The sequence below is a fragment of the Ursus arctos genome, unplaced genomic scaffold (assembly GCF_023065955.2).
Source record: "Ursus arctos isolate Adak ecotype North America unplaced genomic scaffold, UrsArc2.0 scaffold_10, whole genome shotgun sequence".
NCBI lineage: Eukaryota > Metazoa > Chordata > Mammalia > Carnivora > Ursidae > Ursus > Ursus arctos.
In genome coordinates, this window is record NW_026622764.1 from 10,973,656 (window position 1) to 10,996,784 (window position 23,129).

A 23,129-nucleotide genomic window follows, 5' to 3' on the forward strand; every position below is an offset into this window, starting at 1 on the left:
TGCAAAATCAAGTGTGTATTGTTCACTATTGTCTGCATCGTTCTGGCCTATTCATAAAATATCAACAATAAGAGGCCCCTTTCCCAAATAAATTGCTCTGGGAAATAGAAATCAGCCCACAATTGAGTCACTGGGAAGAGGCCTCTCGCGTCTGGTTGCGTGTCACCATCTCTGTCTTGTTTGGGCGTGATCAGGGAGTGAGGTGCCATTTTATTTTTTCATGGTGTGTGTGCTTGTGTGAACGTGTGTGCGTGGTGAGGTGTGTGTCCGCTTTTCTTCCACAGGTGGGAGCTTCTGACATGCTTTGCTGGCAGTGACAACACTCTGGCTGCCCCAATGTCCCTTTCTTGGTAACATGTTTCTGAGCTAGTATGTTGCCAGGCCCTTGTCCAGAAAATAAATCTCTGCTTTCCTTGGCTATCCATGCCTCTGTTTCTGGGGACAGAAGCAGCGTTTTTCTTTCTGCTGGTGGCTCTTACTCATGTTGACCTGTGAGAGTTTTCTGGATCCCACACCTGATGGTAGGCGTCAGCTTCATTTCCAAGAAAGCCTCCCTCCTCCCCCTCCCACAAGCTTCCCTGTTTTGTTCCCATTCTTAGTCAAGCTCCTACCTCCTCCTTTTCCCTCTCTACTTCCCGTCCAATCTCTGTGACTTTTGTTTCTTTGTTTTGACTCCCTTGTTTGTGGCATAAATGCAGGACCTGGGCAGACACTGGAAAGTTTTTCAGTGACCACAAGTCATGCATCCCTGCCTCTGCTTGGTACTTTCTGTGCCCACCTAAGGGACAATTAATAATAAATCAGTGAAATGTGTTTCAATGAATCTCTTGCTTTAAATTCTTGGAGACAGCTCTGAGGGAGGTCAAAGGAAGGGGCAGCCCTTCAAACAGCTTGGTGTTGATTGGTGTCTATAAATAGTCAATGGGGTTAGAACTAAGGGAAGGGGGAAGGCTTTAAGGAAACATGGAGACACGAGGCTCAGCATACTTTTAGTTACCCTGGGTCAGTACAGGACTTGAATGTTCCCTGGGTATACAGCTGCCAGAGCGAATAAGGAATGTCAGTGGAGGAGAATGAGAAGGAGGAGACAAGACCGAGTCAAGAGAGCAAGCGTTGAGTGTTTGCTGGGATACTGTGGGATAGGGAGGACCAGGAAGCACATCAGTTTTCACAGTTTTTGTCATTCAGAAAAAAATAGAGGGTGCAACTAAAACACGGCATGGGGAGGGAGAAGCCTCTTTAGTGATGAACTTCACAGAAAGACCCAAAGCAACACCTATGCTCCAACCACAGGCTCAAGGGAAGGCCAGGAGAGGATGAGAAGAGTCAGCTGGAGCTGGGCAGGGCCGGGGAAGGGGGGGGAACAGGGGACAGGGACAGACAGACCTGCGGACAGCTTGGCACAGCCCTGCCCTGGTGTGGTCAGCAGGAGGTCACAACAGAAAGTCCTTCATGAAGCAAGTTGAATTCTTCCAAAGTTTTGCACTTCCACCCTTCTGCAAAATCCAATTCATATGTCTCCGTGTCACATTCTCTCCAGCTTATCACTAGTTATTAGTCTGGTAATTCATGTTTTCATTGATCAGCATTGTTACAAAGGGCCACATCCATGACCTCCCGGCTGACTTCGTGGGTTAGAAGCAGGTGTGAACAAGCCATTCCTTCTCCCTCGTTCTGCTGGCTTGGCGAGGAGGCTCTGGTGGGTTCCAACAGATGGACTTCAGATGTGGGGGCGCCTGGCTGGCTCAGTTGGTGGAGCGTGCGACTCTTGATTTCAGAATTGTGGGTTTGAGATTACTTAATTTCAATGGGCGTAGAGATTACTTAAAAATAAAATCTTAAAGAAAAAAAAAAAAAGATGTCCACAAGGAATGGAACGTCATGAGTAGGTGCTCTTCCTAAGTGAAGGTTATGGTTATCGCCGTTCCAGGGGAATCAGATTGTGTGCCCTTGATGTAGCATGTAATACTTTATTTGGATAATACTTGTTAATCATATCCAGTCCAGTGGGTTCCGCAGGATGAAACACTACGGCTGATGATCCCTGCATACTGCTGTCCTGTAATTTATGGAATACGTGGGAACATGTTCTTAACGGTGTCCACGTGAGGCGGGAGCGTTTTCGGAGGTCTGATTGAGGACAAAGTCCGGTGGGGCCCTGACATCTTCAAGCCTTAGATGGTGCTCTAATTCTCCTGGCGGAGGTTCTGGTGCAGGTGGTGGTGGGGATCTTGGTGAGAAAGTGTGTTTTGAAGCAGTAAGTGTTGAACTTCCTTTTGATACCACACTTTTTTAGGAGCTGGGTTAGTTAGCGTAAGGTGAATTCTGGGTTACCTGCCTGCACGTGCAGACAAGTGCCAAGTTCCTGATCTTCTATTGAAAATACACTATTATAATTAATAGCTACGTTAATTAGGTGCTTATTGTATACTAGACTTTATACACACATATGCTAAGTGCTTTATACAGTAGTCTCATTCATTCCTGGAAACAGACCCATTAGGGAAGAATCCTATTATTATTCCCATTTTACGAATGAGGAAACAGAGGCTTAAGGTTACACGTTTTGGTCATAGAAGAAGTGGCAGAGGCAGGATTTGAACCTAGGTCTGTCTGATTCCAAAGCCCACACTCCAATCTGCAAACGAAACTGCCTCTCACTTCCAGTGAGAGGTTCGAGCGATTTATTTTCATGTCCAGCATGGTCTCAAGACCACCATCTCCTTATCCCTCTTACTCTTGCTCCCCAAACACCAGTCCTGCTCTTTTGCTCAGAATTAATGATGCTGGATAACTGCAAGGACATCCGGCGGCCTCCCCTGGTGAGCTTCCCAGTCCAAAGCAAATGGTAAGATTAAGCCCATTGGGGGTGTCATTTCCTCACCCCTCCACAAGTAATTCAGTTGTTTCTCTGCTTGTCAGATGCTTCTGTTTCCTCGCTAAGCCCGTATTAGTCATCGGGATATGTCAGGACGTGAATGGATTTCCTGTGTTCCAGCAGCTGTTATGCTGCAAGCCCTTGCCCCACACGTGGCAGAAACGAGCAGGGCTGGCGGTGGGGAGAGCCAACGGCCAGGATCCCTGAGATTCTGTCCCTGACACCAGAGAGCTGATGCTGGGGGAGAAACCAGTGCTCTGATATTAAGAAGCGATCTGCCCCCATTCGGCCCCCACCCTGGCCAAGATGAGGCATTTTGTGTGCGGCAAGGAGACAGCCCTGTAAAAACTGTCCTCTGCGAGGTGTGGTTCTTCCCCACTCGGAACGGAGCCCATCTGTCCAACAGTGTCTGAAATAACACCGGGTGGCCAGCAAAGGATTGTCCATTGTCACACACACATTTGGACCACAGGTAGTTGGCAGGGGCCCCTGTGATTCAAATCAAAACAGCGTCTTCAGTGATGGGGAGGCAGGGAGGGAAAGTGGTAGTTGTGATTCCAACAACCAGAAGGATTGTTTTTCTAAGAATTTCTGCCAGTGGCCATCGAAGACTCTTTGTGTGTGGCATCTAGGGGAGATGTCGAAATTTAGGCAGCTATCAGATTCCAAATTAAACACCTAGGTGTTACTGGCGTGCTGGAGAGACAGACTGGTCATACAGATCTGTATTTGGGAAAGACCAGAATTTGACTGTATTTGATGCTCTTTAATGGAAACCCTCCTCACAGGCTTTCCCAAGATCATGAATTGGATGCTGGGGTTTAAAGCTAACAGGCCACTGGAGCTCAGAAAAGAGTCTGCTTTGAACCTCTGGTCTCAGAATTTCCTAGATTGGGCTATTATGATGTGGTCACATTGTTTTTTTTTTTTTTTACTCTTTTTACTCTTTTTACACACAGTGGGACCTTTAGCTTACATCTGGCTTGCTGTGAGCACTGGTCAGACTGTAGCAAACATTTTCTCCTTTCCCTAAATTATAACTTTAATATCAACGAGGGAGAGAATCAAGATGATGTCATCCAGGATTGTGGCGTATAAATGACTTCTCAGAGGGGCGCCCAGATGGCTCTGTCGGTTAAGCGTCCGACTGTTGACGTTGGCTCAGGTCATGATCTCATGGGTCCTGGGATTGAGGCCCATGTTGGGCTCTGTGCTCATCGGGGAGCGTGCTTGAGATTCTCTCTCCATCTGCCCCTCCCCCTGCTCTCTCTCTGTCAAATAAATAAATCTTTTTAAAAAAGATTTTTATTTATTTATTTGACAGAGAGAGAGCATGAGCAGAGGGAGAGGAAGAAGCAGACTCCCCTGCTAAGCAGGGAGCCTGACTCGGGGCTCAATCCCAGGACCCCGAGATCATGACCTGAGCCAAAGTCAGATGCTTAACTGACTGAACCATCCAGGCGTCCTAAATAAATAAATCTTAAAAAAAAAAAAAGAAAAGAAAAAGATTTCTCATGGCGTGGCCTTGTAGCTAAACACAGGCTGTTGGTCAGAGTGCTGGCTTCATCTGAACATGTAGCTTTCTGGCTGGCTTTGGGATGTTGGACAAATAAGTTAGCATCGTCAAGCCTCCACTTCTTCACCACCAAGTGAGGATAATGGGAACAAGAAGAACCCCCTTGTAAGATTGTAGTGTGAATTAAAACAAGGTAACAAAATGCTTAGCACAGTCCCTGGCACATAATCAGCATTCAATACATTACTGGAGTATGATCTAAAGATGAAGATTGGAAATGGTTTTGAATGTTTCTTTGTCCACTTATCCCCCTTGGGAGGAGTGTAAGGTTTGCTTCTGGGGCTTGGAGCGCTGGCCTTTGAGCACGAGGCTGGGCCACAGACAGGCAAAGGCCAAGCCAGTGTGAGGTCACAGAGTCAAAGCTGAGGTGCAGACCCTGGAGAGACGAGCACCAAGCGGGGCTTGGGCACCAGGGATGTGCTTGATGTCAGGGTCCGGGTGAAGCACTCAGGGCAAGTCAGGGTCCCGGATGAGTGCTCTATAGTGTGCATAGATGCATCAGCTTGGGTTTTAGGGATGGCAGGAAGGAGGTTGGTTTTTTTTTTTTAAGATTTTATTTACTTTATTTTTTAAGTAATTTATTTTTTAAGTAATTATTACTTAAAAAAAGTAATTATAAAAAACTTTATTTTTTAAGTAATTATTTACTTTATTTTTAAGACTTTATTTACTTTATTTTATTTACTTATTTGTCAGAGAGAGATCGAGAGAGAGCACAAGTGGGGGGCGGGGAGCAGGGAGAGGGAGAAGCAGGCTTGCTGCTGAGCAGAGAGCCCAGTGCAGGGCTCGATCCCAGGACCCTGGGATCATGACGTGAGCTGAAGGCAGATGCTTAACCGACTGAGTCACACAAGTGCCCCAGGGAGGGAGTTGATTTTTTAAAAAATTTTGTTGTGGTAATATATATGCGACAGACAATTTTCTATTTTAAAGATTTTTAAGAATATGGTTCTGTGGCATTAAGAACATTTACATTGAAAAAAACGAACATTCACATTGTTGTGTGGCCATCACTGCCATCCACCTCCAGAACTTTTTCATCTTCCCCACCCAACTGACACTCTATATACATTAAACAATAGTACCTCATTTCCCCTAGCCCCTGGCAACCACCATCCTGTGTTCTGTCTCTATGAACTTGACCCCTCTAGGTGTACCACATATAAGAGGAATCATAGAATTTGTGTCCTTTTGTGACTGGCTTATTTCACAGAGCATAATGTCCTCAAGGTTCATCCCTCCTGTAGCACATGTCAGAATGTCCTTCCTCTTTAAGGCTGAGTAATATCCCATTACATGCATTAACTGCATTTGGTTTATCCATTCATCTGTCAGTGGACATTTGGGTTGTTTCTCCCTTTCAGCGATTGTGAATAATGCCATGAGGGACATGGGCGTGTACAAATATCTATTAGAGTTTCTGCTTTCAATTTGTTGAGGTACAACCACAAAAGTGGAAGTTCCGGATCATATGGTAATTCTATATTTAATTTTTTTTTGAGAGGGAGAGGGGGGCAAGGGGCACAGAGAGAGGGAATCTTAAGCAGATTCCACACACAGTGCAGAGCCCAATGTGGGGCTTGATCTCACGACCTGAACCGAAACTAAGAGTCTGTCGCTTAACCAACTGAGCCACCCAGGTGCCCAGAGGAGGTGCTGATTTTGAAGGCATCTTTAGAGTCCATCTCTAAACAAAAGGCATGATTAGCACAATTCCTGGCACATGTTGAATGTTCAATAGCGTATGATCATAGCAACATCCCTCCTTTAAGGAACTAGCAATTTAAGTGTGTAGGACCAGGTGGTTTAAGTTCCTAGATTTTATGCTTCCTTTAGGGCCATATCTGCAGACAGGTGGCGACCGTGACAGTGGGAATTCACAGGCACCAATATGTCCACCTGGCCCCAAAGGTGGTCTTTACCAGGTTGGAGTGGTGCCTAACATCCCCAGCAGGAAACTTACCTGTTAACATGGTGTGCACAGTGGCTGGCTGTCGCCTGACACAGAGTCCTGGGAAGGTGGGCCAGGGCACGCATGTTTAGGAAAGGCCGGGAGAAGAGCTGAAGCTGGAGACCTTGTTTGGGCAGCAGAAGCCAGGCAGCCTGGGATGGAAGGAAGCCCAGGGGAGGAAGGTCGTTCAGCGCCAGCACTTCTGTTCTTGGGTCAGTGGCTGCAATATGAGGAAATGTTGCCACTCGTGTCAGAATTCTTGTTTGCACGGTTCCCATTCACTCCATGACCCCTCAGAGACTCTGTCTCCCATTCATCTGCTTTCTGTCCCATCGTGAATGCACCCACGCACACGTCTCTACTTCCTAGCTTCCTCCCGTTTCTTTGGGAATTAGTACCAGTATTTTTATCACCTGTGCCTTTACTAGAAAATTGAAAAGGCTCGATTCATCCTTGTTCTAGATGGCAAGTAGCTCCAGGGTAAATGTGCTAAGGGGGATTTTGAGAATAAAGCCAGGATTCTAGAAAACCCACGTATTTGTTCTCTCCACATTTCTGAGCACATTCTCTGGAGAGTGGCTGTGGCCGTTGATGGGGGTAAAGGTGATGCAGCACTGACTCCCACTCTTGAGGACTTGGCTGTGCGGCCAGGGACATGAAGTAAAAGCCAACGATATGGACAGGTCAAACGTGAGGGGTCGTACAAGGCCCAGTGGGGGCAAGCAGGAGAAGTTTGGGGTGCATGGATCAGGGATGGCTTCAAAGAGGAAGTGACACACAGCCCACTCAACTCAGGTACAGCATGACATAATTGGGGGTTGGGAGCTGCCAGGGTGCATTATTATTGCTGATCTCATGCTGTAGCTGTTGCGTTGCACGTTTCCCTATTGCTTCTCCCCTGTGAGACTGCTGGGGATTTGCAAACTGATGCTCCTGAGGCTTTGAAAATCCTGTGTAGAGAAACGTATTAGGTTAGTTCAAGTAGAAAGCACGTATTTACTTAGAGATGGTCAACCACAGAAGTACAGACAAGGGACACCTGGCTGACTCAGTTGGGGGAGCATGTGACTCTTGATCTCGGGGTTGTGAGTTCGAGTCCCATCTGGGTGTAGAGATTACTTGAAAAATAAAATCTTTAGGGGCGCCTGGGTGGCTCAGTCGTTAAGCGTCTGCCTTCGGCTCAGGGCGTGATCCCGGTGTTCTGGGATCGAGCCCCACATCAGGCTCCTCCCCTAGGAGCCTGCTTCTTCCTCTCCCATGCCCCCTACTTGTGTTCCCTCTGTCGCTGGCTGTCTCTGTCTGTCAAATAAATAAATAAAATCTTTAAAAAAATAAAATAAAATAAAATCTTTAGGGGCACCTGGGTGGCTCAGTTGGTTAAGTGTCTGACTCTTGATTTCTGCTCAGGTCGTGATCTCAGGGTCGTGAGATCGAGCCCTGCTTTAGGCTATGTGCTGGGTGTGGAGTCTGCTTAAGATTCTCTCTCTCCCTCTCCCTCCGCCCCTCCCCTCAATGGTCTCTCTCTCTCTCTAAAAATAAATAAATAAATCTTTTTAATAAAAAATAATAATTAAAATATTTTTATTTATTTTATTTATTTTTTAAAAAGATTTTATTTCTTTCTTTGACAGAGAGAGACAGCCAGCGAGAGAGGGAACACAGCAGGGGGAGTGGGAGAGGAAGAAGCAGACTCCCAGAGGAGGAGCCTGATGCGGGGCTCGATTCCAGAATGCTGGGATCACGCCCTGAGCCGAAGGCAGACGCTTAAGGACTGAGCCACCCAGGCGCCCCTAAAATATTTTTAAAAAATAAGTAAAATGCAGGATTCCTGGGTGGTTCAATGGGTTAAGCATCTGCCTTCGGCTCAGGTCATGGTCCCAGGGTCCTGAGATCGAGTCCCACATCAGGCTCCTTGTTTGGCAGGGAGACTGCTTCTCCCTCTGTCCGCTGCTCTCCCTCTTTTTGCTCTCTCTCTCACAAATAAATACATAAAATCTAAAGTACAATGAAAGCAGCTTTAGCTATTAGATTGATCAAAAGGAGAATGAGAAGATGTTAAAACATACTTTGAACTCTTGAGTAAGTGAAAAAAATACAAAAGGAAAAGGAAAGATTCACTACCATTAAATCTTTTCTTTTTTTTAAAGATTTTATTTATTTATTCGACAGAGAGAGAGACAGCCAGCGAGAGAGGGAACACAAGCAGGGGGAGTGGGAGAGGAAGAAGCAGGCTCATAGCAGAGGAGCCTGATGTGGGGCTCGATCCCAGAACACCAGGATCACGCCCTGAGCCGAAGGCAGACGCTTAACCGCTGTGCCACCCAGGCGCCCCACTACCATTAAATCTTTAGCAACCAAAAGTAAGAGAAAATTGGGGTGCCTGGGTGGCTCAGTTAAGCGTCCAACTCTTGGTTTTGGCTCAGGTGGTGATCTCACGGGTTGTGATCTCATGGATGAGATTGTGGGATCAGCCCAGCATGGGACTCTGAGCTCAGTGGGGAGTCTGCTTGATGATTCTCTCCCTCTGCCCCTCCCCCCACTTGCTACCACGTGCACACTCTCTTCAAAATAAATAAATAAATCTTAAAAAAAAAAAAAAAAGTAAAAGGGGCACCTGGGTGGCTCAGTCAGTTAAGTCGCTGCCTTTGGCTCAGGTCATGATCCCGGAAGATCCCAGAGTCTTGGGATCGAGCTCCGTGTCGGGTTCCCTGCTCAGCGAGGAGTTTGCTTCTCCCTCTCCTCCCTGTTTGTGCTCGCTCTTGCTATCTCTGTCGCTCTTTCTCAAATAAATAAGACAAAATGGAAACAGACATCACCCTGAATGAAGTTCAAATGGCTCCTGTTGACAAAATAAGGAATATTGTTAATCATCAGTATCACAAAAATTTGAGGTCTTGGGATATCTGGATATCCAAGTTAAATCGGCTTGATCTACATTGGATATGATTTGAGGAAGAGGCTGATTTGGGGTATGCTTAATGTTTCATTTATTTATAATCACCCTGTAAATGTCTACAGTATGTCCCCACTCCAACTGTGTTCATCTCTCCCTTCAAAAGCTGGAGCACACTTAAGGTTAGTGAATAATAACCAGTAAATCCTCTGTTGTAACGGATGCAGATGGGAGTGAAGCATTTCATTTTCTGTCAACTCAGCAAACATTTTAAAAACAACATTTACATTTTTTTTGCAACTTGCAAATCTATAGTATTTTATTCTAAAAAATAAAATGTAATATTTTCTATATTTATTTTATTTTGGGGGCCCCATCGTAGTTTTTTCTAACTCCAGATATCAGCTAAAAAAGTGAGTTTTAAAATGACGGCTAGTGATTTTCAGGCATTTTTTCAAATACATCCCATTTCTAAAATACACAGAAAAGTGACAGGATGGCTTTCTTAAAGGATTTGCCAGAGATTATACCCTTCAAATAAAGTGATTCTGAATTCAGGCTGGTTGTCAGTTTCATTAAGAAGTAGCTCATCTCATATAAATGTTCTTCAGAAACGCCCTGTGATGCTGACAGTAATGCTTGTCATTGGGGGGGACCTTTCTAACTACAGCTGGAACTAGTCTAAGAAGAACTAACTTGTTATTTCAGAGTTAGTGGTGGTAGGTTTCAAGAAAAGACTTCTTTGTGGATCTGTGCTTTTTCTTGGACAGCAAAGTGAAATCTGCAGACCTGGGGGCTTTGAGACAGTGATGGGTTTAGCGAACTCTCCCAGTGTCACCCCGAAAGGAGAGCAACACCCATATTCTTGACCTTCCGTACCTTATTTTATGCCACATAACCTCTTAGTAACATTGTAGTTATATATATAAGAAACATGTGCTTATAGTTCTTTAGGGTTTAGCAGTAATTTCTTTTCCTCAGAAGTAAGGTATTTTTGAAATGGTGTATTGACTAAGAAGTTATGGGTCAGCAATGTGTCTAGGATTAGGTGGTTCAGGTATGAAGGAAGGAAGAAAGTTTTGAAGATGTTAGGAAGTGTGGCTGACATCTTGGGCTGTCAGCTGGGATGACTGGTAAAATGCAGAAAGTTTCTTCTCTAATAGAAACATGGTGTGGGCTAGAAAAATATTTAAGAATTAGGTATTCAAGACTTTGAAATGGACAGCTGAAGTACAGTAGACAATTGTCAACATTTTGTTGCATTCATACAAAAATCTGAATCATAAATTAATTGTAAGTGGGTGTAGTACTGGGGCGCCGGCCTGGCTTGGTCAGAAGAGCATGTGACTCCTGATCTTGGGGTCATGGGTTTGAGCCCCACTCTTGGGTGTAGAGATGACAAAAAAACAAATAAACTAAGTGGATGGAATACTTCTTAGTTTACCAAAATTATAAAGTTGTTGCTAGGAAAATGATGTGATCTGAGCATTAGGTGACGAGACTGATCCCAGATGGCCTGTCTGGTCAAGGGCTATAAGGACTTCTGTGAGTTTTGGGGTTCGGGCAGGGGATGGCTGGGAAGGTAACTGTTTTTTAGCATGTTCTGTGTTAGCCAGGAGTCAAGAGAATTTGCCAGCCCTGTTTGTTATGTCTGAATTTGAATTTGGTTCAACACGGATTCTGTTTAAGATTTTAATGTCTTTTTTGGTTGGAAAGAATGCATGAAAAGCGCTTTTGCAGAATATTTGGAATGAAACTGGGAGCCATTTATCTGGCATGGAGATTCTTCTAGACACTTCTTCTGGCCAAGAGAGAGCTACTACAGGAAAGGGGCAGATGCAAGGAATCAGCAAAAGGAATGTCCCAGGAAAGGGGGTATGAGCTGGTCTCATTTACTACCATGTGGCCGGCAAGGCAAACTCCCAGATGTGGGAACCAGGGAGAATTTCTGGAAGGGAAGAGTACAACAGCATTTTCTTTCCTGTCAGATTACACAAGTGCAGATTGTACCACAGATGGCCAACTCCACACCACGCTTCTTTCTGGAAAATTAAGGCCTTGGAGATAAGGAAAGAGTTGCAGAATGCAAAGACGGTGGATGGGATAAAAGTGAAGAGTTTAGGGCCGCCTGGCTGGCTCAGTCAGTGGAGCATGAGATTCTTGTTCTCAGGGTCATGGGCTCAAGCCCCAGGTTGGGCATGGAGCTTACTTTAAAAAAAAAAAAAAAAAAAAAAAAAGAAGAGTATGCAATGCTTCCCAATCTGTTATACACTGTGGCACACAGAGAAAATAATATTTTTATAACAACTGGGCAGCTCTTGGCAGGAGATGACCAGCTTAGAAGTTCCAGCCATTCCTGGCCCTGTCCAGCTATAGAGACCCAGGTACACACCTGTAATCTGTTCCTGCATGTTGATTGGGGAAACCCTGGTCAAGCGAACATCATAAATGTAGAGTGACAAGACGGAGGTCTTGGAGTCCTTTGAGAATCTGATTGAAGTTATGTGTCCTCTCCCTAGAAACACCATAAATGTACATACACATAGAATTTTGCCCACAGTTTCCAGGGATTCACAGAATTGCTCAAGTCCACTTCTGGACCTCAGGATGAGAACTCTTGCTTTAGATCATTAGCCAAAGAAAGAGTGTTGATGAAGAAATGAAGGCAAAGGATAAATTCAGCCACTTGGATCAAAAATCCACCTAAAGAACGACAGAATCACAGACTCTCAGGGTTTTCAAAGACCCTTTCTATAAAGCTCTGGCTTTGGAAATGGTTCAAAGGCTGGGGACACCAAGCAGAAAATATCCAGGCCAAGTAATTAGATTCAAACAATCGAGCACGTTGCCGTGGTTGAACAGATCACTTAGCTCTACGTTGTCTAGCTTTTTAAAGGCATTGATGTTAACTTGGTCAGGATGATGACTTGGTAAATGGTCAGTTCAGTGGCACAAATTTAGTTTCTGAATCCCTTCCTTCCCAGCATTTTTCAAGGGGAACCTTCTCAAATGTCCTCAATACGTGTGGTGGGATGGGGAGGGTGTGGTGGAGTATGCTTTTGCATGGACTTCCAAGTTGGACAGAGGCTGCTGGGGCACTTACTGTCCTCCCCCCCACCCCGCCCCGGCTCTGCTGCTTGGTTCATAATCAGTCATTCTGACTGACTCAGCCCGATTTGCCCAAATAAGCCCATATGCACCCTCAAATCACCTAGAGGGGGAAGAGGATGGGGTACTCAAAACAAGACATTCAGGGCTAAATGCCTTACTAATTATTTCTGAAACAAAAAAGCCAGTTCTCAAAAGACTAAACGGTGAGTAAGGGATGGAGCAGCACTGTTACCTTGACTAATGTGTGACTTCTGTTAGTTTATGCTCAGGTCTCACATCACTTGAAAGTTGTCTCTTTGCAAAATACAGCCTGGAGGGAAATTTTGCCAGTGTCATGCTCTGGTGAGTTAATATGCATTTAAACAGTTTTATAACAGATTATTTACCAACGGGAACAGAATGCCTTGGCACGGGATGCCTTTGAGAGAGCTGTCCTAGTGCGCTCACTAATTCCATATTTCAAAATAATTTCCACATTACCTTCTACTTCTTGAAGGTTCTCTCACACTCTTCCCTCTACTGGTGAAATGAAAGAAGTGACAAGTAGGTGAGATTATGTTGCCCTCTGGTGTCAGCCAACACAAAAGAAAGAGCTAGAACTCAGGAAGGGGACAAGAAGTAGAAGGAAGATAGAAGACACTCCATACCAGGAGAAAGGTGGAGACATGGAGAGGGAAGGGAATGAAGAGGGAAGAAGGGAGATGAGCAGGGCTTGCCATACCCACTGGATCCTCTTCTCACTGGTGTATGATGGCATTTCCACTCCCCCTTGGCTGAGGAGGAGTGATACCGCCATGGCTATTTGCCTAATAAACCTGGGGCCTCTGTGATCTGTGTTGGGGAAGACTAGGTTCATGGAGGGATGGGGCTTGGTCTTGCTCTTTGGGGGACTAATGGGGAAGAGAACTGGATGATGGCCAACCATCAGAATTGCAGATATCCATCTGAGAACCCACCTCTTCTTTGAGATGGAGACCAGCCAGAGATTTCCATTCCTTTTAGGGATTCTAGGAGTAATCCTCAAGGAGTCAGGCTTCACTGTTTAGCCTTTTAGTATACGCCTGGGCTTGAGGGCCTTGTGGGGGGGAGGCAAAGTGACAGCACCACCAGCCCCTGGAGCTCCTCCTCACCCCAGCTTGCCACATTACCAAACTTTGCCCACTCTTTGGCTGTGCTTGCCAGAGCACTTGAGCAGGGTATGGTTGGCTTGTCCAGCCTATTAATTCTTGACTTGTTTTTGAATGTGTCTATCCTGTCGTTGACTTTTGGTACCCTAGAGAGGAATAAGCATTATGTCTTCTTGCTGCAAGCTGTGGAAAGTCAGTGGAATATTGTTGATGACTTTTTTTTACCAAAACAATTGATGACTATAAAGAATCAATGGAAGCCTAGGGCAAAAATGTGGGTAAAGTTAACATGAGGAGATCAAGTATTCCATCTTTGGTCAAGACTAGAGGAACTAACAGAGCCACAGAAAGGAATCCTTTGGGCAGCAGAGCTCTATGGGGAACAAGGAGAGGGCTGGGGATGTTTGGTTAACTGGAGAAAGGCAGGAGTTAAGGCAAAGGAGAGAAGTGAAGTTGGGAGAAGGAGGTGCCATCTGGTGCAAGTCCCTGTTGTAGATTCTCTTGGTTTCTTCAAATCTTAATTCAAAAGACAGTAAAGCTGGGACTTCTCATGGATTCCTCAAGCTGGCAGAACTCTTGAGTGAAAGAGAATTAATAGTCTAGCTCCCAGCACCTGGTAAATTTAGGACATATTATTGAATGGATGAATGCAACTGATTTTATTATTGGTTTTCAAGTAGAAGGCGTGTGTATGGATGGTAAGTAATAAGAGAGAAAGGGAAAACAGATGACTCCCCACCCCCCCATCACGTCCCCACTCTTCCATGTAAGAAACTCAGGTTAGGGCTAGTCAGAGTTGTGGAAACCATGAAAGACTGGGAATTACCAGAGAAGTCTAGAGGGGGAAGAGAAAACCAGTGGCATAAGTTTCAAAAATAGCTAATTCATGGATTTATAAATTATTTTAATTTATTTAGTTATTATGCAATTGAAACAGAAGTCGGCATAATAGTAGTTTCCCCACATTCTATTCTATAGGCAAGGCAATACACAGGGGATTGGGTCAGGTACCCCACTGGGCATTTCCTCTTTCTACCCCCCACCTATTTCTCCTACAGGTGAGACAGCTTAGTTAATGCATATGAATACCCAGGATTGGCTTTTAGGGCAAAGAAAGTGCAAAGGACCCTCTGAGCCCGATGTGATGTGATGTGATGTGATGTGATGTGATGTGATGTGATGTGATGTGTGACCCTACCCATTTGACGCAGGTGCCTTCCAAGAAGTCTATGCTTTTGAACTTCAGGTCTAGAGTACCCATCCACCTCGAGCCACTTACCTTGCATTTGCTTCCTCAGAGCGCATGGCTTAGTTTATTGGACTCTAGCACTGGCTTTGCCTGTAAACTTAGTGCTCTTTTCTAGAAAAAGATTTGGTGAGACTTATTAAATTCAGACTAGGTTGTTCCTTAAGAAGTTGGTTCGTTTTGGCTCATTTTATTTGTCAAAATATGAGATCTACCGCTATGGATCAATCATTTTGTGAAACCTTTCTCCACCCCCCCCACCCTACCCCCCCCCCCCCGCCCCATCTTTCTTTGTAAGCCAAAGCGATTTTGTATCACCCAAGCAACAAAGTGATTTACAAAATGAAAGAGAGGGACAATCTATTCTAATGGTTAAGAGGCAATAAAAAATATTTATGTGTGCCTGGCTGATGTTGACTTTTGGAGAGCGTTCACTTGTAAACTCAAAGCTGGGGAAAATGAAAGATGAAAAAGCCAGCCCTTGGGGTTCTAATTCTGAACACAGATCTTCTTAGGAAAAGAAATCGTCATTGTTTTGGTTTCAGATTCTGCATTTGTCAAGCGAAGTTATTAGCTTGGACTCTTCTATCAGCACTGCTGGGCAGCGTTCTAGCTGATTTTCATAAGGCTGATTCTCAGACTGGGGGCTCGGAGGTTGGCAGTCTGGGGAGAGGTGTTGGGGCCACACTGGTGGTTTCCTGGGGCACGCACAGGTGGGGGTAGGGTGCGTTGTTGAATTTGAATTCTTCCTAGGCCTCATCTTTTTTCCTTTTATCGTCCTTGGTCTCTCAAATAATAATGCCCTTGTGAAGCAAAATATTTTTAAATTAAACAGCAGATGGGTATATAGGCTCGGCTCCTTCTCCTGCTGACATCTTGCACCTTGCCGAACCCTACCTGCAGCCCAGTGTTGGGTGTGCAGGAGATTCAGGGCCGATGGGTCGAACTGTAATCTGCATGCACCCCAGCTGATGAATCGGTGGTAAAGCTCTGTAATATTTGTACGGAAAATGCAATGTTTGCACAATAAAGCTCTCCAGATTTTTTAAGCCGTAGGAGTGAGGCCAGTTTACAATCAATGATAACAGGTTTCCTGCGCTGCCATTACCACAAATAGTATCTTATTTCAGCAAAATGGTGGCAGTCAGCAGGAGGTCCAACAATGCAGATTTTAATCAGAAAATTTAATTTTATATACAATTCACAGTTTGTGCACGGTGAGAAATGTTTCTCACCGCATGAACTTTCAGGACTCGGCTCTGAGCAAAAGGAGTTTCAATTTATGTAACGCCTTTCTCAGCAAACAATACCCCAAAGCGTTTCCTGGTAATATATGGCTCGTGCTGCTCGGGAAGCGACTGCAGCAGTCTTCCTTAAAATTACCCAGGATATTTATTTGGAGCAATTAAAAGAAGCACTGCGTTCCACACAAATCCATTTTTAATGCAGACGTTAAATTGGTCGCCGTTTCAACGCCGATTCTCTCTGAGAGCACCACCACCCTGTGCTCTCTCGGCCCAGATTTGCTCCCTTGTAAGGCAACTTTCCGCCTGGGCTCATTTCATTTTCCCAGTTAACTTGTAAACTCTCAGAAGAGAAGTCTATAATGGAAATGTTGACAGGGCCTTTACACGAAGGGCCCTGGGTTTGGAGGTGCTGAATTACAGGCTGGGCCAAGTTGGTGGTGGATGCTGGGAGGACAGGAGGGCCACTCGGCTGTCCTGTAGATGACCCAGCGATGCCAGCCCTTGACTGAACTGCTGCTCTTGAGCATGGGCTGGGGCTAAAGGGTGCCAGGCTGCTTTCTCTGAAAGGGCAGCAGGAGCCATTCCTCTCTGTGAGGGTGCGGGGATATCACACACACACTTGTTAAGAGCAGGCAAAGACAGAGAGAGGAGGCAGAGTCAGAGCCGGGAGGCGGAGGGGAGAGGCAGAGGCAGAGGGAGAAGGCCATGGCTAAGCTTCTCAGGGCACAACCTCCCCATCTGCGGAAGGGACAGGAACTCATAATTGAGTCGTCCATCCCAAGTTCCATTGGGAGGAGGTAATGAGATTGGCTCTAGAAATGGGAAGTCTTAGGTGAGTCAGCCCTGCGTTCAGAGGAGCTGGAGAAGGCAGACAGGTGGGAGATGCCATCTCCCTGGTCTTGCCCCTGGTCTCTGCCAGGAGAGAGACCCTCTCCACTTATGGGAGCAAAGTGTCCCCTCCACTGCTCCCTCGTAGGGTCTGTGATGGAGTCCTTGCATGCACCTTGGGAATCCTCTCACTCCCCTTCCCCCAAGCCGGCCTACACCTCTTCCCCGTTGGTGGAGCCTATATGACCTTGAGTTCAGGGACAGTTAATCCTGTGTTGGGGGGAGGGGGTAACAGTGACTTAAACAGGAGCACCCCAGCCCTGTTTTATTCATGCTGGGACCCTGGCGATGAAGTCATGAAGGTACTGTGCCTGGCTGGTGGGAAGCCAGAGCTGGGCTGAGCAGTAACCGCATCTGCCATTTACTGCCATTTACTGCAGTATTCCGGTTGGATTGACTTATATACATTATCACATTTAATCTTTGCAACAGTTGAGAGAAAGAGAGAGGGAGAGAGAGAGATCCTATTTTCCCAGGACGAATCAGATTCTGAGGCTGTGAGAAGTTAAATAACTTGCTTAGCTGGGGTCACAGAGTTAGCTAGCGGCCATGGACCTACAGGGGAAGGCAGAATAGGACCCACTCCATTAGTGTTTTTTCAGGAGTGGGGTCTGGCAGGGCATTTGGGAGCTGGGCTTCAGTCATGCGAGCAGGCAGTTTCACCGTGGCTCCCACAGCAGGGGCCTGGGGAGACAGTCTGGTGTACCCAGTGGGAAGAACAACCCTGAAGCCAACCATAAGATAAGGTTTAGGCCAGTGATACAATAGGCCTTGGTTAGTAGTCAATACCTGGGGCCCTGTTCGAGAAATAATTTAGAGCCTGAATCTAGAATCAGTTGGAAAGGATACTGAGGTTGATTAGCAAGGTCTATCCTGGACCAGGAAGAAGGGAGTAGTGGTTGTTTAGAATAAATTTGCAATCCTGCTTTAGGTATCTTGGCTTTGAGAATTTTTTTCATTCTGCCAAATGCTTATTATTTTCCACAAGCAGATAGGAATCTCACCTCTCCTTCCCTTCTTAACCTTAATCCACAGCTTTGGAGTTGCATTTGGTCATGCGTCTTATCTGGGGAGAATAATCAGGCATGCACAAAGAGAAGAGCTTAAAATTCAAAGAATACAGGAAAGACTTATTTCACATATATTTATCATGGTTCTTAGTATGAGCTTGGCACTATCCTGAGTATTTTACAGATATGAACCTGATTATTCCTCATAACAACCCTGTAAGATAGGTCTCAGTAGTACCCTACTTTACACATGGAATGATTAGAGCCCAGAGAGGCTAAGCATCTTGTCCAAGGTCACACAGCTTTGTGAATTCAAGCAGTCTGATGCCAGAGTCTCCATGATGAAATTACAGCGTGCTGCCTCTCTACAGGGTACATATTTTCTGTTCTGCTTTCCATGTGGTCTTGTGCTTTCTACACTGCATGCCTGTCTTCTGGACCAGACTGTGAAAGTTTGAAGGAAGGGGTTATGTTTTACTCTGTATAAGCACCTGAAACAGGAGAAGCTTCAGGAAGAACTAAAACAGGAATACTGAAGACGAGCGGTATGATTTTAGGAATCAATTACATTGTATTTGAGTCATTTTCTACCTGTGGGTCTGGCTCCACCACCAGAGTGAGCTGCTAAGGGTGGGACCCTGAGTTACACATTTTTACATCCCTAGCATCTCACACAAGAGAGAGGAGAACATCTTTCATTTGGTTTATGAATTCATTAACTGATTCATTGATTCACTGAACAAAAATTTATTAAGAGACAGCACCATGCTGGATGCCAGGAACGAACAAGTAGATACGCCTTCTGTCTCTGTAGTTTTAATTCCTACCTCACAAGGGTATGTGTAGAAAAATGATGTTGCCATTTTTTAAATGGGACACATCTGTCTTTCACAAAAAACCCCACATGGTTCCCTGTCACTGCAACTTATCCATTCCTTCCTTTATCATAGTGTGAGATGTAATAAAGTTGCAAACCATTATTTTATTCCAATTTTACTTACCAAAGGCATTGGCTGCCCATATTAGTCAGATCTCATACTTACAGTTAAGAGAAAGCCCTTTCGGTGTGGAGCTGATGGAAGAATCATCGGGCTCCCACAATGCAAGCTAGGGTCGTTTCTTCCCCTTTTGTTATATGACAAGCTTCAAGCATTACTAAGTGATGACAGATAGTACACTTGGCTTCTGGTATTTCTTTGAAGGCCTGCCTGTAGCGTGCTGCTTGGAAGCAGGAATGATTCCACAAATGGCCAGGGAGCCACCTCCTCTAAACCGCCCTTCACACCAGGTCCAGGTGTGTAAACAGAGCAGATGGGCCCTCCGCCCTGGAAGAAGGAGAGCTGGAGTGGAGTATTTCAGTTTTCAGAATCCCTTCTTCTCTCTCCGAGGCAGTATTTCAAAAATTCCCTCAAGCTTTCCCTCAAGTTTTTCTCCTCTGAAGTTGCTAAATGCATCAGAGATCCTTCCTTATACAGAAGGAAAAGGGTCTTCCCAAGCCCCCAGAGGGAGTGGGTGCCAGAGTGGGGACTGGGACTCAGGTACTTTCTTGCAAATCTTGGGTGGCCTTCCACCACCCAGCACAGCTGAGCCCGTCCTCCCTGTGATGAGAAGTGGCCGTGGTGGCCAAGTCAGAAGGAGCCCCTTGGAAGCCCTTGCCCAGAGTCCTGGCAGCAGGATGTTTCTGGTCATGTGAAGACTACCTGCTCGGGCCTCTCTTTTCAGGGTCTTCTTGGTGTGACCCAATGTAATGATCAAAAGCAGTGTTTCAATAGATCTGTATTTGTAATTAGCTCCAACTGAGTTTTTAAAAATTTGACATACATGTTTTTTAAGGTTTTATTTTTAAGTAATCTCTTCACCCCATGTGGGGCTCGAACTCATGACCCAGGAAGCAAGAGTTGCACACTCCACTGACTGAGCCAGCCAGACACCCCCAAAATTTGATATGTATTTAATGAAAAATTTGGAAATACAAAAATGGAAAAAGAAGAATCTTGTCATCCACAGTAATTGCTAACATTTTGGTATATTTTCTTCTGATGTGATTACTTTTTAACATGGTTGTAATTGCATTGTAATAATAATAGCAGCTAACATTTGTTGAGGGCCTACTATATGTTGGGTCCTGTTCTTTATATGTCTTATCTCATTTAAGTTTCCTATCAACCTATGAGGTAGCTATTATTATTACCCCCATTTCACAGATAATAAAACTGAAGCACAGGGAGTTAAGTACCAGCAGTAGATAATAAGTGGGAGAGCCAAGGAGTCCATCTCCAGACTCTGCATATGGAGCTTGGTATCTGGTTTTGAACCTAACTTTACATTAAAAGCCCTTCCGTATTTTCTTTAGAAACACCAGCTTTCATGGCTGCCTAATAGTCCATCAAACAAACGTCTCATGGTTTACTTAAACCACACCTCAATAATTTAAATGATACAAGTGTAAATCAAGTAGTCTTTGTGCATGAGGCTTTTTCTACATTTGGGATCACAAAATTTCCTTAGGATAAATCCCCAGATCTAGATTTAAAAGGTAAAATAAAATGATGACAAATCCATTGGTACACACTGTCCAGTATTTTCCAGGCGGGCTGCACGGGTCACACGGCCACCAGCCACGTGAGTGTTGGCCCCAGAGCTTAACACTCATAAAATGATTGACTCATTTGATAGGCAAAAACATATTGCTTTCAGTAGTTCTCCTTCCCATGAAAAAATTTTAGTCTTTTTATAAACATTCATATTTATGGCTGCATGCAGCATTTACCTGTAAGAGACTTGTAGGTTTCCTCCTTTTTATTCTCTTTTTTGGTTTCAGACCTGGAGCTAGGTGCTTGCTTGGTTAATCTGCATGTTTGTTATAAGGGATAATAAAGAGTAGTTAGAACAGAATGGGGGTAGGGCAAACCAGAATAAGAAAGGTCTCAACTGCCCACCCTGCTTTCACTCCTAACAGAAACTCCTGGACCATAGAGGACTTATGGCCATCTCTAGGATTACCCTCCTAGCCATCACAAACTCAGTGACATCACTTATCACAGGCACATCATAGAAGCTCAATAAATACCTTTTGGAGGGGTGGATCAATGAACTGTTCTATCTCAGTCTGCCAAACCTTAACCTACCCTCTCCTAGCAACGCTATAGCTTGAATCACGGCACCTCAGTGTTCCCTTCGGTTAAAAAAAAAAAAAAAAAAAAAAAAGGTTTGCATCTGTGATCCCAGGTCCTGGCCTTATTAGGATCCTGGAGGAGTGGCCAACCAGAGGTCTTTTAGCCCAAGGCAAATAACTGAGATCAAAGCCTCGTGGCTCTCTCCCGGGAGGTCCTTGCCAGAGAGGACCAGGACCTCAAGTCAAAAAAGACTGGGCTCTCCCCTTCCCTTTGTGACCTGTGAGCTTACCATCCCTGATGGGAAAAGGGGAGAAGGAGGCAGATTAGGGGGAGCGGGAAAGGTGAAGGAGGTGACGTTCTTGGGGGAGGCCGGTGAGGGCAAATGTTTACAAAGATGGCTCAGAGGCCTGCTGAGCCCCGGGCTTCAGCCCCCCTGCTCAGCATGGCCTCTCTTGCTCTCTTGGGGCCTTCAGAGATGCTGGCTAAGCTCACTCCTGCCTTCGGGGACTGTGGGACTCTCTCAGATGAGTTGTCACTTGACATTCCTGGCTCAATTTCTATAAACACTGTACAATGTAAAATTAAAGTGTTTTGAGATCTTCAGATGACACTGGGACAAATATTGCTTTTTGCCCGTATGTTTTAAATGTATGTTTAAAAACTGCAGAATATTAGTCATGAAGTATGATGCTGCCACTGAAGAGGTCAAACTTTTAAGTAAAATGTACAGGAAGGTAGCCATCCACATAAGTGTACCTTGTTTTAAAAATTAAGTTTAAGACATTTTAAGACTATGATTCTCTACCAGCCTCTTCTGTGAATCAGTCAGGGATGTGAATGTGTATAACACTAGAAAGTATGTCACATGGGAGGAATCAGTCAACTATTTTATAATTAATGTGGCCCTAAACAGAATTATGGAAACTTACTTGTTACTTACTTATAAGTAAGTTCACTTCTAAAGTTTAGCCTGGCTAGGAGTTCCCAAACTATGTTACAGCATAATTAGACTTAGACCCCTAATGTAAAAGCCACATTTAATCTTTCAGTTTTGCTTGGTTGTTTTTCTTTTAATCTGCAAAATGACAGATCAGGCCAGAGTCTGATTTAATGAGTCTCATTGGGGCCCAGACATTGGTATTTATTAAATGCCCACCAGGTAATTCTAATGTGCAGCCAGGGTTGAGAACCGTTGGCCTAGATGATCTCTAAAGTCCTTCTCTGGCACCTAAATGCCATGATTTCTATAATTTTAAAATTTAAATCAAAGTCAATAAGAAAATCAGGTTCATTTCACAGAGCATTCTGCTTAAAAACATCTTCCCAAAATCAGAGGTCTCAGAAATCCTAAAATGAAACTTACTTCATAACTGACCCAACCTCAACCCCATGAGGTATTTTGGGCAGATGTTATGAATTTTGAAAATTTGTGTTTGCCCTACATTTCAGCATTCTTAAATAAGTTTTAAGGCAATTACCAAAAAAAATTATTTTTCACATTTGAGAGTCAAGATGTGGTCAAAGTTTTTGATTTGGAAATCAGAAGGATCCAATGAAATGTTTATGGATAAAATTAGAGGAGAAATGAAGATATTGAATCTTTGCTGTTAGCTTGGGATGACAACTCCCTATGCGTGAGTGTGTGTTCGCACATGAGCCTCTGCTGGGATCAGGGAGGAGCAGTTGATGTTGGGGGAGGGGGAAGTATCTCATAGACACTAAAAGGACAGATGGTGGCCGACTGCAGCCATGGGGCCAGCATGCTACTGATTTCAAGGCAATGTCCACTTAGGAACCGTTCTTATTGAAGACTACATTCCCCGAACCATCAAGTTTTTAAAATGTCGTTCAGCTAGAGATGGTTTTTATTTTGTTGTTATAAAGCCCAGGCACCCACACTAAGGGCTCAAATAATCACATCCTTACTTGTCTACTCACAAGTGTATCTGTGGCAAAGAGATGCCAGGCTGAAACCTCTCCATGAATAAGTCAGGAAACAGACAGATCCAAGTTTGGTATTTAGATTAGAAATACAGTGAAAGAAGGAACATTACCATCAGAAATGTGCATTTCTAAAGATTCATTT

General features: G+C 44.7%; 1 protein-coding gene across 6 annotated transcripts in view; it reads right to left on the bottom strand.

The window, feature by feature from the left end:
* Positions 1-23,129, bottom strand: part of CLYBL (citramalyl-CoA lyase) — a 282,103-nt gene that overhangs the window by 7,788 nt on the left and 251,186 nt on the right. The window contains exons 10-15 of one of the 6 annotated variants that reach the window (XR_008957600.1): positions 20,698-20,777; positions 12,642-19,252; positions 11,691-11,813; positions 9,020-9,185; positions 6,418-7,355; positions 209-3,367 (exon numbers count right to left, since the gene is read on the bottom strand). The gene's annotated coding sequence lies outside the window, so the exon portion shown is untranslated. Of the gene's footprint in view, positions 1-208; positions 7,356-9,019; positions 9,245-11,690; positions 19,253-20,697; positions 20,778-23,129 lie in introns of those variants that run through there. The other 5 variants (XR_008957608.1, XR_008957605.1, XR_008957607.1 and 2 more) reach the window with 5 other exon arrangements.